The following is a 16,855-nucleotide window of genomic DNA, read 5'->3' on the forward strand; positions in this document are numbered from 1 at the left end:
CTAAATTTTTCAGAGATTTATATTTATAAAGAAATTTATGTTTTAATGTGCAAATCTTCCCACTTTCTCTCTTACTCTTGAATGGATTATTCTTTTATTTAACAAAGATTATAAGATAAACATTATTCTATTTACTGGGGATTCTGTGATGAAGAAGATAGGAAAATTTTTGCCCTCATGATCTAAAAATCCTACTTACTCTGGAGAGTTATCCTTGAGTTCCTCAAGTACAGCTACTGACTATTTAGAACACTTCCAGCATTTCGTATCTGTCTCTATTAGTTTCGTATCTGTCTCTATTAGTGCATTCATAATGCACAACCCATGAATGCCAATATTAAACAGACCTCTTGGGGTGCCTAGGTGTCTCAGTCGGTTGAGTGTCCGACTCTTCATTTCAGCTCAGGTCATGATCTCACGGTTTTGAGACTGAGCTCCATGTTGGGCTCTGTGCTGAGTGTGGAAACTGCTTAAGATTCTTCCTCTTTCTCTCTTTCTCTCTCTGCCCTTTCTCCACCCACAAGTGCATGCGTGCACTCTCTAAGAAAATAAAAATTAGAAAACACACACTTCTTGTTACATGACAGGACACAATACATATTTATATGAAGAATGAATGATTGAGTGAATCAAAACCATTGGACTTCAGAATTATTGAGTCCCTATTTAGAATTTATTCCAAATTTTACAAAGCACAATATATTTAAACAAAATCTAAGTATGTGTTATTACTTGGTTAATGGGTGGAAACATAGCAGTGAATAAGATTAGCACAATCTCTATCTTCATAGAACAAGCAGCTCAACATGGGAAAGAGACAAGTGATAAAACAATAGAAATACATAATTTCATTTATGAAAGATGAAGAGGAGCACTTCAGAAGGGCACTGAATCCAGAATTTGGTAATCAGGAAAGACTTCCTGGAGGAAGCACTGTCTCAGCTGAGATCTGCAAGATTACTAGAATTTGCCAAATAGGAGTGAGGGGAACAGAGGATTGGAGGTATGCCTATCCTGACCAAAGATTTCAAAATTATTCAGTATAGCTAGAGGTAATCAGTAGTAGACAGTAATAAAGGGTGGAGATATGAGGTTTTGTAGGAAAGGGACAAACGAACACATAAGGAGAGCAGATTAGAGAGACAGAAGGAATGTAACTATGGAATAAGCACAGCCGTTCTAGTACGTCTACCTCTGGATTATTTCTGCTACTATTTGTAGGATTTCCTGTTACTTGCAAGAAGACAAGAAATTCAAAATTCATTAAAAAAATAGTATTTAAACATGGAAAAAGTGTTTAATTAGAAGTATGGAATAACTGAGGGGCACCTGGGTGGCTCAGTCGGTTGGGCATTGGCTGTTGATTTCAGCTCAGGTCATGATCCCAGGGTCGTGGGATCAAGCCCTAAGTTGGGCTCCATGCTGAGGGTGAAGCCTGCTTGGGATTCATTCTCTCTCTCTCTCTCTCTCTCTCTCTCTCTCTCCCCCCCAACACCCCATCTGCTCTCTCTTTCTCTCTAAAATAAATAAATTTTAAAAATAGCTTTATCTCCCACTTAAAAAAATATGAAATAACTGAATAAAAACTCCATATATGTCTGTCTTGCCTGAATTTATTTTACTTAGAATTTTCCAGACATAGTGCTCTAAATTGTTAGAATCCAAGGATTTGACAGGACATTAATAATCATTTAACACTACTGTAGCCCTAATCTAGGATATGAGGATATATTTGGAAACAAATGATGTAATTCTTGGGTAAATTAAATATTTTGAAAGAGTAAAAGATTTTTTTGTTTTTGTATTTGTTTTCTATTTTTTTGGTCTTCCTTCACTTATTTCAATTACTTAAAACGTAAAATTTTCTTTGAAGTTATAAACAAAATGCAAATTTCTAGTCATTCATAGTACTATGTTTAGGTATAAGAGAAACATATATGTTATTAATTGTTGTACTGACTAAAATAAGCCCTCCAATCTCTCAAAGAAAGAGAACACAAAAAACTTTTTCAATATATCCAATAACACAATTTCCTTCTTAACAACAACAAAAAAAAACCCCAAATTTTGGAAGTTCCATGAGTGTGTATAATTTCTGTAAACATCTTGAGAAGTAAAATAATTCAAAATATACCATGTCATTCATAGCACTTCAACTGTTTTTACTAAATCTTTCTATATTCCAACCAGATCAGTGAGTGATAATGTAGGGGGAGGGGGAACAAAAGTAATCATCTAATAGTCAACAAGAAAAAAATATATATTGCAAATGTGTGCAGTTTTTAAAAATTCTCATAAATTCCTCAGTTAATAATTGTTTCAGTTACGCAGAAACAAAGAAATGGTGTCACAGGTGAAACAACTTTCCATTATTTTTTAAAAAACAGACAACGATCTATTGAAATTATAGTCTATCTTATGTTGAAATGAGCTATTTGTAGTTTGTATTCAACATGTAAGTTTCGATTGTGTGCACTTTAAATTCGCTATGAATTTCGAAGCTCTCAAGGTCCCCCAGGCTATTGTGTCTCCTTATAACAGCTTTTATTTAGGCAAAAAAGTAACTTTCTAAAAAAAAAATCAGTAATTGACAGTAGAAATGAACGTCATTTTCTTTCTCATTTGGTTGGGAGAGATCATTAAGGAGATGTGACCACCAGTTGACCCCATGAGCTGGAGCCAGGCAATCGAAGTTCTTCACCAACCCCCTCCCCCTATCTTGGAATGTGCATTCTCCTTGCCTCCCCTACTCCCAAAAGTTGTCCCAAGGTCATAGCCTTGAGACGGTAATATGGTATGAGACCATCTAGACGGTATATGTGACTAAACACCATTAAGGCCTCTGTATAAACTTTTAAGATTCTGGCAGGCGAATCTGCCACCTACCAATCTGGAATGGCCTGCCTCTTTCTTTTGGTTTCTCCCTGCCCTCCACATACAGGGTCTGATTTTATTTATTTATTTTTTTAATTTTTTTTTAATGTTTATTTATTTTTGAGACAGAGAGAGACAGAGCATGAACGGGGGAGGGGCAGAGAGAGAGGGAGACACAGAATCGGAAGCAGGCTCCAGGCTCTGAGCCATCAGCCCAGAGCCCGATGTGGGGCTCGAACTCACGGACCGCGAGATCGTGACCTGAGCCAAAGTCGGACGCTCAACCGACTGAGCCACCCAGGCGCCCCTATAGGGTCTGATTTTAGATTATACCCAGGAAGCTCCTGAGGTTTCAAACTCATGCATTTTACTCAAAATATAAAAATAATGATTAGTTGTTTGAGTTAAAGAATACTAAAAACAAATTAGACTATGAAGAGAAACTCCAACAGGATAATTTTGAATATACTTTTGACATTGCTTCATTTAATCTGCTGTCTGGTGTAAATACCAATATAGCATTTGGCCCTTTATGTTCTTATTAAAGAAGTGAGAAATCAGTTGAATTATTCAATCACTCCTGCATTTATTTAATTTGTTAATTTAATTCACTCAACAATCACACTGAGTACACCCTATGTGCAAGCACAACACAAAACACTGAGGAAACAAAATAGTCATCTGGCTTCTGCTGTCAATAAAAGAAAGATAAATAGTGAAAACAGAATGTCACATGGTAAATGTCAGTGTTATTTGTGTAGGAGAATGAGGCAAACAGAGAGCAATTTTAGAACTTCTCTTCAAATTAATCTTAAATAACAAAGCATGCTTAAAATGCATGTACTTTATATATTTTTGCTAGCTGACACACTGAAGAAAATTTTCCAGTGCCCCTCTTAAGACATCATAAACCCCACCATCTCCTTGGTTTGAAATCACTCTACTCCACAGATAAGAACATCTCCACAGATAATAACACAGGAAAAAGGCTGATGGGGAGAGCACAGGGTGTGGGACGTTGGTTTTTATTAGTTTGTAATGTGATATATATAATGGTGGCTGAACCAAGGAGTTCTGCCTAACCCTCTCCGCAGCTGCTGATGGGGGTAGAAACTGGTGGAAAGGGGAACAGAGCCAAAAACAATTTCCACAGTTTTAGTCCTACGGTTTGGTGCAGCTCCTTATTACCCAGTGCCCACAAAACAACAACAAAAACCAAAACACAACTAGTAGTGTCATACTATCATACTGCTCTTTATGCCATACATTTTTTTTCATTTAAAATATGACGACAATGGGGCGTCTGGGTGGCTCAGTCGGTTAAGCGGCCGACTTCGGCTCAGGTCATGATCTCGTGGTCCGTGAGTTCGAGCCCTGCGTCGGGCTCTGTGCTGACAGCTCAGAGCCTGGAGCCTGTTTCAGATTCTGTGTCTCCCTCTCTCTCTGACCCTCCCCTGTTCATGCTCTGTCCCTCTCTGTCTCAAAAATAAATAAACGTTAAAAAAAAATTAAAAAAAAATATGATGACAGTGTTTACATGTAAATTCCTTACATATTTTGAACTCTCATTTATACATGTTAAAGGCTTTTATTTAAATGCTAAAATGCACTGTGTTTTATCATTAAACATCAAAGTCCTGTATATTATATTCTAGTAACTAAGCCTAATTTATGGAGAAAGATCAAAAATAGTTCAGCCTAGAACCCACTTTACCAGAAAAAAAATATTCAGACAGGCAAAACACGAATGCCCAAGAATTCTAGGACCTAGAGGAAGGGCACCTAAAGTCGTTTTGGAGCTTCGGGGAGAGCTTTTTTTATGAAGAGTACTGCCTGAAATAAATCCTGTAAGACCTGTAGTGATCAGCTAGGCATTGTGGTGACAGGGTGACCACGGCGGAAGTGTGACGGATGAGAGGAGGGCATGGCGGGCAGATTGACAGAATGAGAAAAGGCACATAACGTGAGGAAAACCATAGAGAGTGGGCAGCTTTGGCTTCCGGTAGATGTAAGAGCAGCCCACGTGAAGCTGGAAAGGGAGTCTGGGAGCTATGACAGAGATGAAACTGTATCCTACAGCGGCAATGCAAAGCCACTGGCAGGCTTTTGTTTTGGAGAGCTCTTTCTAGCAGCTGGGAGGCAGATGGATCCATGGGTCGGGTCAGCTGGCAGAGAGCCCAGTTAGGTGGCTGGGGACCCTGACCATTTGAGGAATGATGAGAAACTCTTTGAGGATAGTGCTAATCTGAAAAAGAGGGCTCAAAGTTAAAAAATATTTAGAAATCAGATGGGCAGGGTTTAGAATGGGTGATTGTATATGAGGTGGGGACACAGTGAGGAAAGCTACAAGGAAAATGCCGGGATATTCAGCTTGAGAAACTAGGTGAGTGATGATCCTTCCTGTAAAAGAATATAGACTGTAGGCAGAGCGAGTTTTAGAGAGAACAATGCGCACTTAGGAACTTGAACTCAACTTCTCACAACGTTGTGGAGGTAATGAATTCCATCTAAGAGAAATCTATTTTCTAGAGGTGAAGAACTATGCATAAACTCTCTCTCTGAATATTGAAAGGTGATGTTTATTTTTGCGGAGACTTCAATCCAGCATCATCACTTCACATAGGTGTTCAAACATAAGAATAGAAGTCTAAAAAATTATGGGGGAGGATATTTAATACTGAATGCAAAAGTAGCCAAGGAAGTATTTTGTATAATAATCAATTTCCCAAACGTCTGATCTGTATAAGATGCTTTGCATATACAGGGTGAGTGCATTTTTCTCACCAATAATAACAAACCTTACATAGTTTTTGCTATGGGCTGAATTCTAAGTGCTTCCTCATTTCATCCTCACACAAGAGTGCTGTAGGCACCGTTATTACTCATTTTCAGAAGAGGAAACTGAGGCTGGGAGTCACACACTAGAAGCAACAGGACTGGGATTCAGTCCTCAATACTCTGGCTCTCCAGTTTGTGTTCTTTAACCCCACACTAGGCTGCCTTTCTCACGATACAGAATGCTCTTAATTTGGTGGTTCACCTTATTCTGACATCATCATAAAATTGACTTCATCTGCAGTTGCAAAAATAATGTAGTAATATTGGGTTATTTTATATTTGAAACACTGTAGGGCTTGGGATGCTGACGGCCCAGGAGCTTCAGTCAGGGAGTCAGTCTGACGTCCCAGCCTTCCCTCTCATCCAGAATTAACCTTTTGTGACCACAGACATGTAGTCCCACCTCACCATGAGGTTTCCTACCTACAAAAACTGCTTATAATTCCTGTCTGTTCCTGGGCCAGGAGACTTTTCATTTGTTTTGGATATTTTTATTCATGTATTTAATTATTAGTATTTAAACAAATATCTAGCAATCCAATAGTTTGAAACTAAAAAGAATTAGTATGCATGGGCTTATTCTGCCTTTGAAAAAAAGTATCTAACATCTTTCCAACCAAAGTAATACATTGTGGCACATTAAAATAGCTCCTAAATTAAACATATTTAAATGATGTTAATTTTAATATACATAACCTTCATATTTTAGAGATTAGCAAACACTATGCTTAATAAACTCATCACAGTGGATCAGGAAACACATTTGACACAAAAATCATTAAAAAAATCACAGAACTTAGAGAAACTAAGAAAACGTTCTAGTCATTGGGAATCTAGAGATGTATAAAAGATCTAACTGTATTTGTTTTTTTTTAATATTTACTTATTTATTTTGAAAGAGAGCTGAGAGAGAGGGAGAGTGTGTGTACAAGAGAGGAGGGGCAGACAGAGAGGAAAACACTGAATCTGAAGCTGGCCCTAGGCTCTGAGCTGTCAGCACAGAGCCCCATGCGAGGCTTGAACTCACAAACTGAAATCATGACCTGAGCCGAAGTTGGATGCTTAACCAACTGAGTCACCCAGGTGCCCCAATATCTAATTGTATTTGAAGGGCAGTACAGGAATGGTCTTTATAGGTGTCCACAAAGAAGAAAGCAAGAGAGGGTTTCTAAATATGTTTCTTTGTATACATTTTTGTTCTTTATAATACAAGTTGATGTACCACTATCATATATATTTGGAGACCTTAAAAATAACATAAACTAATACTTGTTGAGTACTCACTGTATGACTAGTACTTTTTCTAAGTACTTCATATGTTTTAACTTTCTTAATACTCAAAAATGCATACAAAAATATCATTCCCATTTTACAGATGACAAAATAGACAACTAAGTAGTTTATATAAGATCACAGAACTGGTAAGTAAGGGAATATTTTCAAAATATTTAACTGATACCTTCTTTGTTACAATGTACTTTCATTAATTTAAGAACACAAAGCTATTTTCCCAATAAAGTGCACCTTAAACGGTGGACAGCATAACTTATTTGAATAAAGACCAGGACATACCCCAAGTGTGCCAGGGTCTCTTGTTACTGGAAAAGTTAATATGCTGGAGAAGTTTCATGAGAAAGTTTTCTGCTGGGAATACAGTGATTGAATTTTCTGCAATAAAGAATAGGAACACATGGCCTGGGTTTAAGATAAGACATCGAAACAGAAACTGCTCTCTTATTTTAAGATGTATATTCATCATAAACCTAAAGTGACAGAATTATGAGACTCTGCACACAGCTTACAATTCTAGGGTGTTTCATCACATTTGTATTTTGGTGAAATAAAAATCCTATTTGTTCCTTTATTTTTCCCATAAATTGTCCAATGGTGTTTAAATTATTTATTGTAGTCAAGTAAAGGTAGTGATGATGGATTTATTTCTGTCCCTGCACAGTACAGAGACAGATTCAACATTGTGGTACAGGACAGTGTAGTATTAAACAGAAAAGCAAAATGTCTTTTGTCTCCTAATTTAAATTAAGTAACTCATGATATTCATTGCTTTTACTGATATCCATAAAATGGATATTTGTGCTTAATTATATATGAAAGAAGAAATGTGACAGCCATTTTGGAAAAGAGCTCAAATGTTTCGTAAAAAGCTAAGCAGATACTATGTTTGCCCACGCCAAGAGAAAAGGGAATGTGTGTCTGTACAAAATTGGTGCACGAATGATCATAGAAACTTTATTTATAATAACTCTAAACTGTGGGGGGGAAAAAAACCCAAAGCCCAAATGTCCATCAACAGATGAACGGATAAACACATTCATCTGTTGGATAAACAGATGAATGGATAAACACATTCCACACATTGTGGAATATCCAAACCTGGGAATATTACTTAGCAATAAAAATAAATGAATACAACACATGCAACAATGTGGATGAATCTCAAAATAATTATTCTAAGTGAAAGAAGCCAGACTACCAACCCCCCAAAAAAGTGTTCATGGTGTATAAATCCATACTGAAAATATAAACTGACCTATAATGATGGAAAACAGATTGGTGGTGACCTGGGTGGGGAGGGGGAGAACAAGGAGAGGAGAGAGGAAGGGATGACAAAAAAACACACACAAAAAAAAAAACTTTCAAGGGAGATGAATATGTTCACAATCTTTGTGGTGGTGATTTTGTGTGTATGTGTGTGTATGTGAAAATCTATCGAGGTATATAATTAAAAAAAAAGGTGGGGCACCTGGGTGGCTCAGTCAGTTAAGCATCCGACTTTGGCTCAGGTCATGATCTCACGGTTCATGAGTTCGAGCCCAGCATTGGGCTCTGTGCAGCTCAGAGCCTGGAGCCTGCTTCAGATTCTGTGTGTGTGTCTCTCTCTGCCCCACCCCCACTTGTACTCTGTCTCTCAAAAATGAATAAACATTAAAAAATTTTTTAAATAAAAATAAATATACATATAGTCTATTTAAGTCAATTACACTTCAATAAAACTTTTAATTTTTTTAAAAAAATAAATTCAAAAAGAATGACTGTTAAGTCAGTAATTTAAAATCCCTTTTAATAGGCTTAAGCATGTATCAACAGTATGGAAAGCTGTTCACTTGCTATCTTAGAACAGTTACTAGAGTATAGCTGTATTGCATTTACATTTTTCCCAGAGTGTACTTAACACATTGTAATTGCTTAATGAAAGCAATCTAAATAATGTGTCCCAATGGGTTTTTTTATTTGTCATATGACCAACTAATACACTGTACAGTGTGTTTCTATTATACTTTTCATGTAGTAAACTGTTTAAAGTGGACCCTGGATGCCCACTTATAAGAAAAGAACCTGCATTTTAATAAATCCATTCTATAGCTGACTTTCTTTGCTATTAGGTTCTCAAATTATTGACAATTCTTTTCCGGGTGGTCAGTGTAAATTACTGTTAACTTCCAGAAATAGGTAGATTATATTTCAATTCTTTTATGTACTTGTACAGAAAGAACAATGGACTACCCTGTTCTCAAATTGCTCTATTTCCCAATTGTGGTAGCCAAAGGATTGTACAATATACCAGCCTGCTGACCCTCCCTAACAATGCTGTGGTTCAACAGCTCGAAAACACTTATCCCAAGAATGCAGGAGACTGACCTTAAATCTTAGAAACCATGGGCTCCATCTAGTGGCATCTCCCCCAGATGGTATTATGGTTTTAAAGCTAGCATTTAGCTTTCTGTTCATGGCATTCTTTTTTTTAATTTAAATAGTTTGAATAAAATTATACAATAATAACTATGTTCTGTTTAAAGTAGTATTATTCAACAGTTACTGTTTCCATCATTTTTCCAATTATTTGACCTTAATGCTATAGTGTTTAATATCATATTTTTATTTGATTTACGCTAAATGGAAAGAAAGTGGGATCATTTTTTTTAATGGCAAGAAGTGGAGAGGTGTATGTGATAGCATTTTCTAAAAAGGGAGTCCATTAACCACTGTGTATAATTTCTAATATGTCAAAGGAAATGAATCTAATGATTCTATAATATATATAAATTATACAAAGCAGTGATCATGGTTATAAGCTTTCTACAGTTTTTTTTATTTGCAAATGGTTGCTCTTTGAGACACCTAATTTCAGCAGAATATCTTATGTTTTATTTGAAAAGCTGTAATTACACTGGGTCATACTTAGATTAAAAAAAGCACTTCTTAAATGTCAATTAGGATTTCTGAAATGATCATATATTTTACTCACCAGATAAAAGATACTTAGGGATTCAGGTTGAGTAGATTATGAAAATGCACATTCCATTTCCACTAGGTCAGACCAGTGGGAAAATGTGGGTTACCCGATATGTCAGGGAAGGCTTCTAAATACTACAAAACTTCTGAGAACCATATCTTGAGCCAGAAGCCAGAAACTCATGCTCAGTTCCTTTTATCTGTACTTGAAATTGCTTCACTTCCCTATCCGATATCCCCTCCACTCACTCACCAACCCACATGCATGCATAGGGACATGCACACACACATATACACATACACACTGTTTTCCTAGGTTTTGTGATTACAAGTAGAATATACTCCGCCTTTTAACTCATAACAGAGATGGATTGATGGAAAGAACATTCTAGCGAACCAAGGGTGGAGGCTAGTGATAGGTGGAGGATGTTACACCTTGTGAGAGCATTCCTTATCCATTTCCAGAACTGGGTTGAGGTCCTCACCCGACAAAGACTTCCAGGTGGCAGGAGTTATCAGGCTGTTGCCATTGAGGCTCTGGGAAGGCAGAGGATGCAGGCAGTCTACTCTCCCAGAGCCCTTGTGATCTTGCTGGTGCGCAAGTCGCAGGGCACCTGCTGTGACCCGCCGAGTACAGCAATGATAGTGCAACATCAGAGAAAGCCCGGACAGTGACAGATGAGGGTAGGGTGGGGACAAACTGTTTCTCTGAAAATCCTGTATTGACGGGTGTAATCCTTGATATATCTCAGATAATCAGTGAAGACCACAGTAAAAGAAAAAAGAAAAAAGAAAGACAAAGCCCTTAGGCTCTGCTTTACCATTCATTGAGTTGCCACTTTCATTGTGCCACTTTCATTTTAACACATAAAATTAACATTTATATATATCTAATATATAGGATATATTTACATCATATATATGTAAATATTATATTCTATTATATACAGTTTTTTCCTTGAAGTATCCTGTGTGTATTTAAAAAATATTTAAAAGTGTTGAGGACCAATAGCTTAGCAGGGCATGCCTTTCTCAGAATCAACTCAGGACTATGTTGACTGTCTTTATGGAGGTGAGGGCCCCCATATCTTTTAGAAAAAACTCTAGGGTTTCAAGGTACCTGGCTAGCTCAGTCAGTTAAGCATCCTAATCTTGATTTCAGCTCAGGTCATGATATCATGGTTCATGGGTTTGAGCCTGCTTGGAATTCTCTCTCTCGCTCTTTCCCTGCCCCTCCCCTCCCCTCCCCTGCTCATGCTCTCTCTTTCAAAAATAAACAAATAAACTCAAAAAAATATATAAATAAGCAAGCAAAGAAAGAAAAGAAACAAACAAAAACATCTCAGGTTTCAAACTGGTCCACCACAAATCTTTTGAATATATTCATGATCGTGAAAGGGGAGAACAGTACCTACTTCTCTTCCTCTTTTGTTCAGGATTACAACCAGTAAATCAAACATAAACAATTCATATATAAACTAAAACCAGAGTTCACAATATAGAACATTTATATGATGAAGATGTTAGGAGTCATATATAAAGTGTAATCATATGCACATGTTTGGTGGGACACACAGGAGCCATGTGGTTCTTATGGTTAGCGGAGATTTCAAATGAGAGTCTAGAAGCACATGGCTTAGAATATGGTTGCCGTAGAGACAAACAAGCAACTTACAGAATCACAAACCTAGAGGATTAATTTTAATAACTTCCATCAACAAGCAATATAGCATTGTAGTTGATAGTATAGGCTGTGGTGCCAGGTTGCCGGGATGCAAATCCTCTTTCCATAACAGATGATGTGTATGTCTCTGGGCAAGCTAATTAATTTCCCTCTACCTTAATGTTATTATACATAACTCTACAAAACAAATACAGTAATAGTACAAACATGGTTGGTTAGCATGTGACTTAAGCGAATCTGCATATATAACATATACATAGATGTACACACATACATGTACAAAACAGCATCCTGCACAACTGAGTGCACAACTGAGCCCGCACAGTTATTAAGTCACCAGCTTTGCAGAAGGCATTTGTTGTCTGAAAGAGATGTCTTATCAGAGACTGTGTTCGTCTGATTCCTTTTAAAGGAAGACTGCTTCTTTGTCCCCTTCCCCATCTTCTTGGCTCAATTACTCTGTTAATTTTTCCCTTCCATGTAGACTGAGTTCAGGGAACAAAATGATTGAAGCCATTTTGGTTGTGAGATACCTCACATGATGAAAGATTATTGTAAAAATACATGCAGAAGTGAGAAACACAAACCTCATCCCTTCACCAAGAGGAATTTTAGCAGCCTGCCGTTGACAGGATTCTAATAACTTTCAGTCTCTGCTTCTATTTAAGTGTCTTCTCTACCTCTTTCTGCTAACAGCTGGTTAATTTCTTCCAGTTTTCTCATTCTGATTCAGGAAGGTATTATTTCGCTCATTAGAATTACTTCTGGGACAAGTTTGGCAATCCTGCCTTCCTCCGGCCAGTCTCTGGATTGACTCTGTTTGGTCAGAGGGCACCTGCCAGGGCAGGGGTTCTCAAACTTTACTGTGCATCAGGGTCACCTGGGGGGCTTATAAAAACACAGACTACCGGGCCCCATCCACACAGCAGACCTCGGCCAGGGATGGCGGAACTGAGTATTTGTGTTTATAAAAGGTCCCCAGGTGATGCTGATGCTGTTGTTCCAGGGACTTATTTCTAAAAATCTGCCCCAAAGTGGGGTGTCTAGGTGGCTCAGTTGCTTAAGCATCTGATTTTTTTTATTTTGGCTCAGGTCATGATCTCACCATTCCTGAGATCTTTGTGAGATCCAGCCCTAAGCCCTACGTTGGGCTCTGTGCTGACAGTGTGGAGCCTGCTTGGGATTCTCTCTCTCCCTCTCTCTCTCTCTCTCTCTCTCTCTCTCTGCCCCTTCCCCACTCATTCTCTCTCTCTCAAAATAAATAAGTAAACAATAAAAAAATTGCCCCAAAGCAAATAGTGCTCATCTTTTACTAAAGAAATAATTTAGGTTGTGTCCGTCTTCAGTGGATATAAAACAAGCAGTTTTTTTTTTCTTTTTTTGGACATAGAAGTCAGAATAACAAAGCATCAAGCAAATTATACCTCAATAAAGCTGATTCAAAATTAAATGTTAGAATAAAGCCAATAATTCCTTTCCAGGCCTAGGCTTCCACTGAGAGTTGCTCTTTTGTTTTTTTTTTTTTTTTAATGTTTTTATTTATTTTTGAGACAGGGAGAGACACAGCATGAATAGGGGAGGGTCAGAGAGAGGGAGACACAGAATCTGAAACAGACTCCAGGCTCTGAGCTGTCAGCACAGAGCCCGACGCGGGGCTCGAACTCACGAACCGTGAGATCATGACCTGAGCCAAAGTCAGCCACTTAACCGACTGAGCCACCCAGGCGAGTTGCTCTTAATCAGAATCATGATCTCTTTCAATGCATTCCTTGAACCAAGGTTACAACCTACAGTTTTCTAATCTTTTGCTGGAAAAGGGCTCCATGTTTTCTATACTCCATAGTAGTCTTTACCATTAGCTCTCTTAGGCATACCTAGAAACCTCTCCTTCAGTATTCCAGAATCCTGTGTATTCATCCTAAAAACACAGACAGAAAAGTAATACCTGACTGGTCATTTCTCAGGAAACATTAGAGAAAAAGACACAAAACAATTTTAAATAGAATTAGTGGCATGTGGAGTTTACTATACCACAAATTTGATGTTATTTTTACCTATAACTCCCTAGTTTTATCACTGATTAGCTTCATCAGAGTTAATTTTATGGTGCAATAGTTCATTAATAAGTTTTAAGTAGTAGAAGCCACTTTCCTAAGTAATAATTTTAAGTGAACCCAATAAGTAAGACAACTAAAAGAACCGCTCTGCTTCAAATGAGCACAGGGAACCATGCTCTAGTCAGACAGCCTTCTTCCCCCTACATTCTCCCCACGAGGTGGCTCCCACAGTGCCTCTCATGGCCCTGGACTCAATGGAACTCAATTTAGAAACCTCTGGCAGAGTGGAAATTGCATGAATGTTGGGCAAAAAAATCAGCCTTTTGTTTCCATCCTTTACTTAGCAGGGTGAATCACCCAAATATCCCTTCTGAGAGTCAGTTTCCTTATCAAAAAATGGGATGAGAAATCCCCCACTCAGTGTATTACTATAATAAACTCAAGTATACAAAAGTCCTTGGAACACAGTGAGTTTCATAAATATTAGTTCCCTCCTGTCTTAAGTGTGAGTTTGAATTGGAACAATTGTGACATACAGAAGCATTTCAGTTCACATTTTATTCTTTCACAGACACACCAAGTCCAAGATAAAGCACTGTAAACAAAGTATCTACAACTAGTATTCTCAGCATTAGGTTTTTGGCCAAGAGAATTTTTTTTTATACCTTCAAAGTATCAAAGTGTGAAGACCATTAAATAAATGGGAATGAAGTTCCCTCTTGTATGCCTGGTCACATAAAAGATAATCTGAACATATGCTTTCCAGGAGAGTTAAATTGCTGTATCAACCACACTGTTTCACATTTGTGAAGATCCATTATAGTTTTAAAGTAACTTAAATTTGCAAAATATCATTTAAAAAAAATCTCAGAAGGAAAACTAAAACTTGAATACTCTTTTTTTGATCAGGTTGGTAATGCACAGTTTCTAAGGAAATCCTTCTTTTTAAGCTACCCTCTCACATTTTCTTCAGGCCAATGTTTTTCTCAGCATGGAGAATAAATACATTGATTTCCTTACTTTGGACAGTCAAACCAAAAATACAGAAGACATCTGGAAATGGGAAAATATTTCAATAAATTCAAAAATACATAAATTTTGTACTGGCACTTCTATGTGGTTATTTGCATAGCTAAATAGCTACCTTGAAGTTCATATTATGGATAAGAGACATGTTCTTTTCTATAAACAGGCTGCCTATTATGATGATAAGGAACGATTTCTAGTCCTGTTAGGGAAGCTAATGTGTAACCATTGGAGACAGACCATGGCTTACAGAGGGCAAGGTTATGTATTTTTCCTGTCAATGCGAGAGGAAACACTCTTGTGTAAAACTTCTAGCCTCAGCATGGGTGAAGTTTCTGAATTACGGTTGGAGACACAGCCTGGGGCAAAGTCAATGTGTGAAGTAAGTGAGCCTTTTCTCTGGTCTAGATCAGCTACTTCAGCACGTGTACTCTTTTGCATTTGAAAGCCATTTCTGAAGAGAGGAAAGCATGTGTCCAGGCTCAACACTCTGCTCTCCATTTGAAAAAGCAACAAACAACAGGGCTTTGCCAGTAGGAGAACAGGGCAATTTCATCATAAGTGTTCTAATCACGTGCCTCCAACTTCCTACTGTACGTGTCCCCTTGGGAAGCCCCTCGGGCATCCCACACTCCACGTGCCCTCAACTTCTCCTCTTCCCGTTAAGCCATCCCTACCTCCACTTCCAGGAAATGGTGCCGCCTACCTGCAGGTCGGCACTGGCAACTCTCTCTTTCTCACATTTTCATCCAATCGACACCACTTCCATGTCTTACGTACCTCAGAGTCAATCATCTCTCCTCATCTTCATGGCTACCACCTTTGAAAAGCTGTCTACTTACTCTCCTGCATTTGCTCTGTGACCAGAGCAACTGCTTACAATACGAATTATGAGTTGTTTTCAATACCTTCCCATTGACTTGACGATAGAGTCCAATTTTTTTAGACCCTACGTATTATGAATTCTGGCAGTATCTCACCCTATTCCTATTCATTCTTTTCCTATCTTTTTTCTCCCTGTCAATATTAAAATCTTTCCTGTATTTGAAAGCACGCAGTTCTCTCTTTTCTCTGGCTTTTTTTACTCGGCTGAACCCTCTAACTAGGAGAAACTAAATCAAATCATTTGGGTAGTCCCAATGAAGCTTCAGATTCCAGCAAGATATTATTTATTTCCTTCAAGGTGCCTGAGTGCACGCCCTCCACCAACCACTATTATACATCTAGTTGCCAGGCCACCCTCCTGGAACGGAGACCCAGCCATGGGCTTCCAAAGGAACCCCATAAGGATTCGTATTGAAGCTCTTCCAGGAAAATGACTGCCTCAAAGTGTGTGGGGCAACTGAAAGTCCTAGAAAGTAGGTTCTTCAAGGGGAGAAAGAGAGACCAGGACCAGGGTGCCCCTCCTAAACTGTACTGCAAGTTCCTGCCGGTCCCAAACAATGGAAGCAGATCTAAAATGTTTGAAGAAGAACTAAAAAGGTCAGGTTTCTTAGGCCATGCTCAGATGAAAGTCCCTATTTCCTGGAGTTGAAGGGACAGATGGAAGCCCAACTTTTCAAATTTCCTCTTTCTGGCTCAAATGGCTGAATTTGGACAGTGGGGGTGCAAAATCACCATATGGTTAAGAATCTTTGTGCAAATAACAGATATTTAGGCTTTCTTAAGCAAAATGGGTATGTATTATTAGAATGGAGAGGTATTTAACTGAAACCCAAGAGCAGAAATATAGCTGGCTGTAGAAAGAGATGAGAACAAAGAATTTAAAAATTTTTCAGGTATTTCTTTCAATATTTCTCATCTCTGCTTCTCACTTTGCATTCATTTCCCTTTGTCTCTCTGTACACTAGATTTTTCTGCTCCTTTTTCCACAAGCAAACCATGGATGAAGCACAATTTTCCTGTTTCTATGTGGAAGGTCTAGCTTCTTGCAGCTTCAGGTCCAAGTTGGAAGTGGTCCCAACTCTAAGTTTCTGAAAGAAAGAATCTGATGGGTTCAATATTGCTTAGCTCCACATCTCACCCAGTGAGCTGTATCCAAAAAATACAGAAATACAACACTCAGGGCCACATCACTGTCACACAATGTAAGGTTGTCACAGAGAAGTTTCTGGGTTTCCTCTAT

At 38.1% G+C, this 16,855-nt stretch overlaps 1 long non-coding RNA gene across 1 annotated transcript in view; it reads right to left on the reverse strand.

The window, feature by feature from the left end:
• LOC128314467 (uncharacterized) overlaps nucleotides 1-16,855 on the reverse strand; it is a 194,593-nt gene that overhangs the window by 26,391 nt on the left and 151,347 nt on the right. Inside the window, exon 2 of the long non-coding RNA XR_008296144.1 lies at nucleotides 348-540. This is a non-coding gene — a long non-coding RNA (uncharacterized LOC128314467). The remainder of the gene's footprint in view (nucleotides 1-347; nucleotides 541-16,855) is intronic.

Source organism: Acinonyx jubatus, chromosome B1 (assembly GCF_027475565.1).
Source record: "Acinonyx jubatus isolate Ajub_Pintada_27869175 chromosome B1, VMU_Ajub_asm_v1.0, whole genome shotgun sequence".
NCBI classification, from domain to species: domain Eukaryota; kingdom Metazoa; phylum Chordata; class Mammalia; order Carnivora; family Felidae; genus Acinonyx; species Acinonyx jubatus.